This window comes from Triticum urartu, chromosome 7A, assembly GCF_056163025.1.
Source record: "Triticum urartu cultivar PI428250 chromosome 7A, HENAU_Tu73, whole genome shotgun sequence".
Taxonomy (NCBI): Eukaryota; Viridiplantae; Streptophyta; class Magnoliopsida; order Poales; family Poaceae; genus Triticum; species Triticum urartu.
This window is the reverse complement of record NC_141879.1, coordinates 80,896,783-80,907,990: the sequence shown is the minus strand read 5'-3', so window position 1 is coordinate 80,907,990 and position 11,208 is coordinate 80,896,783. Positions and strand designations below refer to the sequence as shown.

The 11,208-nt window shown below is 45.6% G+C and overlaps 1 long non-coding RNA gene across 1 annotated transcript in view; it reads left to right on the top strand.

The window, feature by feature from the left end:
• The first annotated feature begins 3,103 nt into the window (after positions 1–3,103).
• LOC125525327 (uncharacterized) overlaps positions 3,104–11,208 on the top strand; it is a 40,322-nt gene continuing 32,217 nt past the window's right edge. Inside the window, exon 1 of the long non-coding RNA XR_007291251.2 lies at positions 3,104–3,361. This is a non-coding gene — a long non-coding RNA (uncharacterized LOC125525327). The remainder of the gene's footprint in view (positions 3,362–11,208) is intronic.

The window sequence follows — 11,208 nt, the reverse complement described above, 5'->3', positions numbered from 1 at the left end:
GGATTGCACTGGCGCTCTTGGATTCACCTCCATCCAGAAGTGCATGACAGCGATGAGGATGCTTGCATATGGAGCTCCCAGTGATTCACTCGACGACTATGGGCGCATGGCCGAGTCCACCAGCATAGAGTGTTTCTACAAGTTCGTGTTTGGGCCACAATACTTGAGAACACCCAATGCGGTAGACACTGCTCGGATCCTAGCCCAGAATGCAGCAAGAGTATTTCCTGGGATGCTTGGAAGCATCGACTGCATGCATTGGAAATGGAAGAATTGCCCATTCGGTTGGCAGGGGATGTACAAAGGCGCCAAAGGCGGTTGCAGTGTGGTGCTTGAGGCGGTAGCCACACAGGACCTCTGGATTTGGCACTCCTTCTTTGGTATGCCAGGAACTCACAATGACATCAACGTGTTGCAGTGCTCTTCTGTTTTTGCCAAGCTTGTTGAGGGCCATTCTCCTCCGGTGAACTTCGAGATCAATGGGCACCAATACAACAAGGGGTACTACCTAGCAGATGACATCTATCCGAGATGGTCGACATTTGTGAAGACGATCTCAAACCCTGCGGCAGCAAGAACGCCTGGTTTGCGAAAGTTCAGGAGGCTTGCAGGAAGGATGTCGAGCGGGCATTTGGTGTGCTCCAATCTCGATTCGTTGTTGTTCGGTACCCCGCTCAGACCTGGTCCAAAGATCAAATGTGGGAGATTATGACTTGTTGTGTCATCTTGCACAACATGATCATCGAGAACGAGCAAGAAGACCCAGTGTTTGACACTGAACCATACTATAGGTAGGGGCCTCTAGCCGAAGTTGATCACAATCTACCCGCAACTTGGACTGCCTATCTCAGTATGCGTCAGGAGATCCGAGACCCACAGGTGCATCATCAACTGCAGAAAGATCTGATTGAGCACCTATGGAGGCTCAAGGGGGACGCCGTGTGATGAAATATGAGTTTTTATTTGTTGAACTATATAATTTGTATTAAACTATTTGTTGTTGTACTATTTTGTTGAAATATTTGATTTTTCTGTGATGAAATATGTGATAGGAAATAATTGTGTTAATAATTGAACGCCGAGACATGGAGAAATCATGTCGAATATGGGCCTATTCTCACCCACATGGGCCCTTTATTCACCAAAATTGGGCTACAAGGTGGACCAATTTCGACGCCTGAGGACGAGCTGGGGGCGACGACTGGGCGCAAAACCACCCCAGTGCCGATTGTATCGCCGGCTCGCCCCCAAGAGGCGATTTTTATGCGTCATGCGGGGGCCAACGGCTGGAGATGCCCTTAGCTCTCACACGATAGGGACGCCAGGCACAGAATCGAAGCCCTGGGCCGTGGGTACAAGGACCCACCGCACGGGTTGCTTGGTCGTGGCCGCTGCCTGCTCCGGTTCCGGAGCAGACACGTGCCTTGAGCCGCCAAGACACACATTGCCACCGCTGGATCCAAGCCGGCTTGTACTCCATGGAGGCATGGGCGAGGGCACGACTGACCCTCCAATCGGGTCGCATCTACTGCTTGATTCACCGCGAGCTTTCGGCTATTGATTCAAACTGGAATGGCTACGACTGCAGGAGCTTGGCTATCCTCCTGGGGCCGGCAAAGAGCCAGTGGGCCAGCTATCTCCTTGTCCGTATAGGAGACAAGGTCCCAGTGGACGGGTCTAGAGTTAACGGACTCAAGTCTGCTGCCAGATATGGTCAGACATTACCGTAAAAGAGCTGGGCGGAATGGACTGGAAGTGGGGTGGAGTGGCAAAATTAGCTAGGGTTCGGTCCGTGGTGTGGATAGGGACGAGATATGTGTGGGATCGGGTTAGGCCAACCCGACGTGGTCAATGCGCCCGAGCGTGTCTGAGCAGCGACAAATCTGCCCTACATATGAGCTCAGTTTGAGGGGTGCCAGATAGCTCGAATGTTTAAACCGACTCTAGGGGGTCTGATTGGATGACGATTTTGTGCCCGGGTAGTGCCCGGCTGTCCATGTGAATGTTTGACGAGTGTTTGATGGGTCTGATTGCAGATACTCTTACCAAAGCCCGGTCTAAAAAAATGCCAAACCCGGCCAAAACACAATAAACAATACCTTTTCATTTGACTTAATATTTTATTAGGATATAAAAATGTATTATTATTATCCATTATCTATTTTTAAGCAAAATAGACTTAGGCCATTTCAGATTCTCACACAGTTTTGAGCTAAGCCTTGGGCGGGAAAGTTAAGCGTAAACCTAGACCGGTTGCCGGCTTTCAAGGCAGGACCGGTCGGCCAGGCCTAGCAGGACAAGGATCGTGGTCTAGAATTCATGATAGTTACATCAACTCATAAAGTAGTGGCGCGTGATTTTTATGTCTCAAAATTGTCCTTTCCTTTTACTTTTTCTCCCATGTGTTCTATTTTTTTGTTCACTTTTAATATTCGTTTATTATTTTCTTATATATCGTTTCTTTCGCATTTATTTTTTGGGACAAAAGCTTGAAAGTTTTTCTCAAAGTATGTGTACATATATCAAGACATGAATACATACTTAAAAAACACATGCATAAATAATTCTTTTTCAGCGAACTGAGCATAGCTCAGATGGTTAGGTTTTTTATGATGGAACCAACACATAAGAGTTCAAGTTCTAAACTTGACATTACTGGTTGCATTTTTCTGAATTTATTTCAGGCCTTCCGACGATATGAGTTCAGTGGAAGGAGAAGTTCCCGACGACTACGAGCGTGTCTGTGGGACTTCGTCAATCTCAAGGTGATGTGTTGGCTCATTCTCTTGAAGGTACTCACAGGGGTAGGATGTGCGGGTAGAGTGTGCGTGCGCCCGTTCATGGATGTGAGGGTATGTGTGTGTTTATGAGTGCCTGTGTTTGCACTATGTTAAAGAAACTCTTTTTCAAAAAGCTCAAACTCCTTTTATAAATACATAAATATTTTTTTATCCAGGAACATTTTTAAGAACCTGATGATCATTTGTTTTTGGAAAATAGGGGAATTTAATTATAAATATATTCAGGCGATTTGACCCCTATCGTTCGCCAAAGAAAGAGCATGCTGAATTAGATCTCGAATCCGAGCCCATTTCGAGCAGATCTGAAGCACAAAATCCCACTTGGCCCGTTTTCTCTCTTCCCCGACTTCTTTTCGTTACCTCGCAGGCCCGCACCCACTCGCCGTCGCAGCGGCAGCCCCCACGTCTCCCGCCCCACCCTCCTAAAAATGACCTCGACCGCAGCGGCGGTGGCGACAGCGGCGACAGGCTATGCGTCCGAAGCTCCGTCCGGCCTGCGTTTACCGGCGAGCTGGCCCGCTCGTGTGCTGCCCTCGTCGAGAAATTGAGGGATCGTGATGGTGAGATCCCCCCTCTGCTTCTGTTTTCTGAATAAATCCTCTGTTTCTGTTTCCTCGAATTGAACGAATGGTTGCGGATGGCAATGCTATCCGTGCTCAGTTTAGAGTCGGTGCTGTCAGTGCTGAACGGATTAAGAGATGGTATGTCACTGTCACTAGTTATTCAACAGTTTTCAACTCTCTGCGGGTTGCAGTTCAGTGCCCACCTCATGAGATTTATGTTTCCCCTCACTTTCTCTGCCTATAGGTTAACAATCTAAAGAAACATGGCTAAAGGGGGACAGATTTCTCCCTTAGCATAAAGTTATACTCGAGTTGAGACATGTTAGGAGCTAGGGTTCTGCCGGTTCTAGGATGAAGATTGTAGGGGAAGGATGGAGGAGGACGAGGGCGAGGGCGGGGCGGCCGGCGACTGGGCGCCGTCCTTGCGCGGTGGAGGCGGCGGCGGCTTTGGTAGGAGGGAGATGGCGCAGGGGAGGCGGCGGCTAGGGTTAGGTCTCCCGACTCCCTAAGAAAGCCGAGCAATTATGATTGCTTCTTGCTTAATCTCAAAAGGGTCCTTACATGAGTTTATATAATCCTCCTAATGATATAATTAGGCTAAGCCCCTAACACGATAAGATAACTGGGCCAGGCCCCTAACTGCCTAGGCTGTAGTATATGTGTAAGTGCATCTAGTGCCACCCCTAGTTGGTTTTGGAGTATTGACGACAAACCTAGTTGAGGGACTAATGTGTTTGTGAGAATTGCAGGATAACACAGGTAGAAGTCCCTCATTGATTCGGTTTTACTACCAGAGATGACCCCTAAAAATGTATGAAGACATTGAAGTCAAAGGTGGTATATGAAGATATTCACATTGAAGACTATGACAAGAGAAGACTCGATGTGAAGCCTATGGAGCTCGAAGACTTAGATCTTTCGTAGTTCTTTTTCTTTTGTGTTGAGTCATAGGAATCACCGTACTGTTAAGTGGGGTCCAAGAGAACCAGTCAGAATGACTGAAGTGATGCCTAAACCAAAAACCTATGTCTTCGAGTGAAGACTATGAGAGCGAATCTTGTCTAGAGTCGGACAAGTCAACTTTGCTTGTAGCCCAAGTAAAGTTGTCGTGTGAGTTTGAAATCTGACCGTTGGGACACGTGTCAGTTCCTTAGTGACCCAGGGTCATTTCGGACAAATCAGGTCGGGTTACCAAGTGGCTATAAATAGCCCACCCCCTACAACCATAAACGGTTGGCTGCTCAGATTGAGAGTACGGCTTTTGTCGTTTGAGAGCAACCCACCTCGAAGCCTTTGAGAGAGAATTCCCTGCGAGGATAAAGCCCTAACCACCAGAGCTAGAGAGAATTGGCATCACCCAAGTCTTCTTGTCTGTGTGATCTGAAGACTTATTACACTTGAGGACTGTGCATCCTCCAGACGGTTAGGCGTCGCGTTTAGAGCATCCAAGAGACATTGTGGATTGCCAGTGAACGAAGTCTGTGAAGGTTTGGGAGTCTACCTTGAAGACTTACCAGAGTGATTGGGCGAGGACTATGTGACCTTAGCTCAAGGAGAATACGGTGAGGACTTGGTGTTCTGAGCTGCGTGTTCAGGACTGGGTGTCCGGGACTGTGTGTCCTAAGGTTTAAATACCTAGCCGCTCCAACCAGACGTATAGTTGTCACAGCAACTGGAACTGGTCTAACACATCATTGTCTTCAACGAGTCACTGGTTTTATCTTCACTTCCTTCTACTTACTAATCACTCATTGTGAAGTCATTGCATGTCTGATCTATCTTTTGTCTTCACAACGTGAGTGTATGATCTGTTTGGCTTCATAGTATCTTCTTACCTGATCCTTATTACACTACAGCTATTTGTCACTGTGCTTTCACTCTATTGATACTTGACCATGGCTTGCCTAGTGTAGTCTAACTTCCGCTGCATAGTAATAGGCATATCTCTACTGTTTGTCTTCATAACTTCCACGTTTTGAAGACTTTCATAAAAATCGCCTATTCACCCCCCCTCTAGTCGATATAACGCACTTTCAATTGGTATCAGAGCGAGGTTCTCCCTTATTCTGTGTGATTCGGTTTAACCACCTGGAGTTTTAGCTATGTCGACTGCAGGGATAATTAAAGTCTCCGCTGCGTGCCCCGTCTTCGATGGAACTGAATATCCCTACTGGAAGAATAAGATGCGTATGCATCTTGAAGCCATTGACGTCGACCTATGGTATGTCGTTGAGAACGGCGTTCCCAAGGCTGGAGAAGGTGTCACTGCTGCTGATGTCAAGAAATTCGTTCAACTGGACTCTACTGCCAAGAACATCATCTGTGGTCATCTGACCAAAGGACAGTATGGCCGTGTGAGTGCCTTGAAGACATCCAAGCTGGTCTGGGACTGGCTCTCCAAGGTCAATGAAGGCATCTCAACCCAGAGAGATCAAAGAATCAGTGTCCTTCGCAACCTCTTCAACCGCTTCAAGCGAAATGACAATGAGAATGTCCAGCACACATTTGACCGACTCACTGACATCACAAATGAGCTTCAAGCCCTCGGCGCCACTGAGATTACCAAACACGAAGTCGTCAAGACGCTACTGAGATCACTTGATAGTTCGTTTGACATCCTGGCCCTGATGATCCAAGAACGTCCTGATTTCAAGACACTCGATCATTCTGACATACTTGAGAGGCTCAACACACATGAGTTTCAGCTTTCGGAGAAAAGAGATATCTACGGTCCAAACTATGGGCGAACTCGTGCCTTGAAGGCAAAAGCTGTCTCCTCATCTGAAGAAGAATTTGATAGCAGTTCTGATGATCCTGAAGACATTGGAAGGGAACTTGCTATGCTTGTCAAGAAGTTCCAAAAATTCACGAAGAAGAAAGGTTTCAGAAAGTCTTCCCGATCAAGTTCAAGGAATGATGAAGCTCCTGCTCATGACTACAAGAAGAAAACATGTCACAAGTGCAAGAAACTTGGCCACTTCATCTCTGAGTGTCCACAGTGGGACAATGAGAACAAAAAGAAGAAGAAGAGCAAGGAATATGACTCTGACGATAAGAAGAAGAAGAAGAAATACTCAAAGTCTTCTTCCAAGTCTTCCTCAAAGTCTTCATCACACAAGAAGAGCTCATCTGGCAAGGCACGTGCGTTTGTTGGCAAGGAAATGGATTCAGAGGAGGAGTCTGCTTCTGAGGAGGCGGAGGTGGAGTCTGAAGAGGAATCCGACTCAGGCTTCGCAAGTCTGGCTACAGCATACGTTGCCAAGTCCATCTTCAACACTGAAGACAATGACTTCATCACCGACACCGATGCAAATGACAAGGACTACTCCGCTTCTACCTACTGCTTCATGGCACGCGGTGCCAAGGTAAACACACGCACTACTCACTATCAAACATCTAGTGACGATGACTCTGATTGTGTTTCAAAACCTAGCTACAAAACACTTGCTAAAATTGCAACTGAACAACAGAAAGCTATGGAACATATTCAAAAACTGTTAGACAGAAGCGATGATCTGTTGGGTGCTGAAATGACTCGATCTGAATCCTTAATTGAAGACATAAAAAATCTTCACGTTAAGTATCAGGAACTTGAAAATCGTCATGAAACTCTCTCAACAACTCATGAAAAGCTTTCCTATGATTATCTGCAAAGGAAGCAAGATCTTGAGAAATTGAGAGCGGTTCATGAAGATCTTCAAACGGAAAACGAGTCACTTCGCGCCAAACAGATCAGTCCCGCTCAGGAAGGATTTGAACCACCATGTCTTAAATGCATTGAGCGTGATAATGCTACTTCTGTTGCTGAATGTTCTACTGCTACTGCTGTTGAAATATCTTCAACTGTTGATGTGGTAATTAACCCCTCTGTTGAGGATACCACCGCTATTGCTGATGAGAATGCTAGGTTGAAGACATTGCTTGAAACAGGGATGTACAAAAGCCTTAAAGGGCATCAGACGCTATGTGATGTCCTAAAAAAGCAGATTCTGAACCGAAACCCTAGGAAAGAGGGTGTAGGGTTCGTAAGGAAAATGAATGCAGATGGCTCTTACTGGAAACTTGAGCAGTACCCCAAAACCATGTGGGTTGCTGCAAAGGAACCTTCAGCAGATCCATCCAATCTAACTGGCTTCACTTGTGCTAACCCCATTATCATTGATGAATCCTTTGATGCAAATTATATACTGTTTAAGAATCAGAATGGTGAAGTGTTTGCCAGGTACATTGGTACTAACTGCAGGAATGGACCGCCTATGAAGAAGATCTGGGTTCCGAAAAGGTGTCTGGAAAGTCTTCCTGTGAATGTCTTCATGACACCTCACTTGAAGAAGACAAACCTCAGACCAAAGGCTTCATATGGTCCAAAGGCTTCATACAAACAGAGGACTCACCTGAGTCGCACTAACGCAAATGTTTTGCAGGGAAACCATACTCAGTCATATGAATATGAGAGCGGCTCATCAAACTGCTATGTTCATAAGACCAGGAACTATTCTGCTTATTCTTATGAGTACTATTGTCCACCTGCAAGACTGTTTGCTAAGGCTTCAAAGCCAAAATTCTCAGATGCTGCACTTAGACTTATTGCTTCTAAGCCACCCTTGAAGATGTGGGTGGTTAAGAAGGCTTAACTCTCTTTTGCAGGGAAAGGTCTCCAGCAGAAAACCAAAATCGTCTGACACTATTGCTGGGGACCTTAAACATCTTGTAGGGGGCAAGATCAAATGCCCAAATGGTCTTACTATGTACTTCATACCTGAATCGCTTGCTACACTCCCTATTAGTCCTAACCTGGATCTAAGCTTTCATAACCCACTGGTTCGTCAAATGTTTTTGCTTCACAATGCTCTTGGTAAAGCCTATCTCCCTAACTGCACTGTAGGGTACGACACCAGCGTCTTCAGAATGGATTATTGACAGTGGGTGTACAAATCACATGACTGGCAAAAGAAGTCTTCTTATGGACTCAACTTTACGTCCATCCAACAAGAGCCACATCACATTTGCTGACACTGGTAAAAGTAAGGTATTGGGTCTAGGTAGAGTTGCAATCTCAAGGGATCATCACATGGATAAAGTCATGCTTGTTGAACCCCTTGGCTTCAACTTAATGTCTGTCTCAATGCTTTGTGATTTGAACATGATCGTAATGTTTGGAAAATATCGTTGCCTTGTACTAATGGAATCTGACAAGTCTCTAGTGTTTGAAGGGTATCGAAAAGATGGTTTGTATGTGGTAGATTTCTCAGCAGGGCCACATCTTGCAGTATGTCTTCTAGCAAAGGCTTCAGAATGCTGGCTATGGCATCGGAGGCTTGGACATGCTGGCATGAGGAACCTCCACACCCTTGCGAAGAAGAAGCATGTCATAGGCATCGAGGGCGTCAAGTTCAAGAAAGACCATTTATGCGGTGCCTGTGAAGCAGGGAAGATGACGAGGGCCAAACATCCCTCGAAGACAATCATGACTACTACTCAACCCTTCGAACTGCTTCACATGGATCTTTTCGGTCCCACTCATTACTCAACTCTAACTACTACTGCTTGCCTCTATGGCTTCGTTATTGTTGATGATTATTCTAGATATACTTGGGTGCACATAATCCTTTACAAGACTGAAGTGCAGGATGTCTTCAGACGCTTCGCCAATCATGCTATGAACAATTTTGGCGCCAAGATAAAGCACATCAGAAGTGACAATGGCACTGAATTCAAGAACACTGGCCTTGACACATATCTTGATACCTTGGGCATCACACATGAATTCTCAGCCCCGTACACGCCACAGCAGAATGGCGTCGTCGAACGCAAGAACAGAACACTAATTGAGATGGCCAGAACGATGCTAGATGAATACAAGACCCCAAGAAAATTCCGGCCCGAAGCTATTGATACTGCATGCCATACAATCAATCGTGTTTATCTTCACAAGCTACTGAACAAGACATCTTATGAGCTCCTTACTGGCAAAAAGCCAAATGTCAGTTACTTCAGAGTATTTGGCGCAAGGTGCTGGATCAAGGACCCACATCACACCCCAAAATTTGCACCAAAAGCACATGAGGGTTTTATGCTTGGATATGGAAAGGATTCGCACTCCTACAGAGTCTTCAATCTCTTTCATTACAAAGTGGTTGAAACAGTGGATGTGCGGTTCGATGAGACCAACGGATCACAAAGAGAGCACCTGCCAAGTGTGCTAGATGAAGTTCCATCCAGTGAATCAATCAAGCTGATGGGAACTGGAGAAATTATACCTTCTGAAGCTCATCCTGAAGAAGAACTTATCATTTCAGCACCTGATCAACATGAAGACAATGCTCAGCCTGAAGACATTCCTTCCAACAACGACAATGAAAAGCAAGAGCAAAGTCTTCGCCCTGTACATCCTCGCGTTGCCAATGAAGTGCAAATTGAAAGAATAATTGATAGCATCAATGCACCTGGTCCACTCACTCGTTCAAGGGCAACTCAGCTAGCAAATCTCTGTGGGCACTTCGCATTCGTCTCAATATCAGAACCCAAGAAAGTTGAAGAAGCCTTCATGGAACCTAAATGGATTTAAGCTATGCAAGAAGAGCTTCAACAGTTTGAGCTGAATAATGTATGGGAACTGGTTAAGCGTCCTGATCCACGGAAGCACAATATAATAGGCACCAAATGGATATACCGCAACAAGCAAGATGAGCATGGTCAAGTTGTCAGAAACAAAGCTCGTCTCGTTGCTCAAGGATATACTCAAGTGGAAGGCATTGACTTCGATGAAACATTTGCTCCTGTGGCTAGGCTTGAAGCCATACACATACTGCTGGCCTATGCAAATCATCATAACATACTTCTATATCAAATGGATGTGAAGAGTGCCTTTCTCAATGGCAAGACTGAAGAAGAAGTGTATGTTGCACAACCATCTGGCTTTGAAAATCCAAAACATCCTGACATGGTATACAAGCTCAACAAGGCACTGTATGGCCTCAAATAAGCCCCTAGGGCCTGGTATGACACACTCAAATACTTCCTGAAGAGCAAAGGCTTCATACCTGGTTCCCTAGATCCCACTCTTTTCACGAAGACATATGATGGTGAACTGTTTGTGTGCCAAATATATGTGGATGACATTATCTTTGGCTGCACCAATCAGAAGTACAGTGAAGAGTTTGGATATATGATGCAAGAGCAATATCAGATGTCCATGATGGGGGAGCTGAAGTTCTTCCTTGGTCTTCAAATACGACAACAACGCAATGACATCTTCATATCTCAAGAGAAGTATCTCAAAGATTGCCTGAAGAAGTTCGTTATGCAAGACTGCAAAGGCTTCACAACACCAATGCCAGCCAAACATCATCTGGATCCTGACGACAATGGTAAAGAGTTCGATCAAAAGGTATACCGCTCCATGATTGGTTCTTTACTTTATCTATGTGCATCTAGGCCAGATATTATGCTTAGTGTTTGCATGTGTGCTCGATTTCAAGCGGCACCAAAGGAGTCGCATCACTTAGCCGTGAAGCGAATTCTTCGATATTTGGCTAACACCCCAACTCTAGGATTATGGTATCCAAAGGGCTCAGAGTTTGATTTGGTTGGATTCTCAGATGCTGATTATGCTGGTGACAAAGTTGATCGCAAGTCTACATCAGGCACATGTCACTTTCTGGGACGATCACTTGTATGTTGGTCTTCAAAGAAGCAGAACTGTGTATCTCTCTCCACTGCTGAATCTGAATACATTGCTGCTGGATCTTGCTGCGCTCAGCTTCTGTGGATGAAGCAAACACTCAAGGACTATGGCATTCATCTGAAGCAAGTGCCACTTTACTGCGACAATGAAAGCGCCA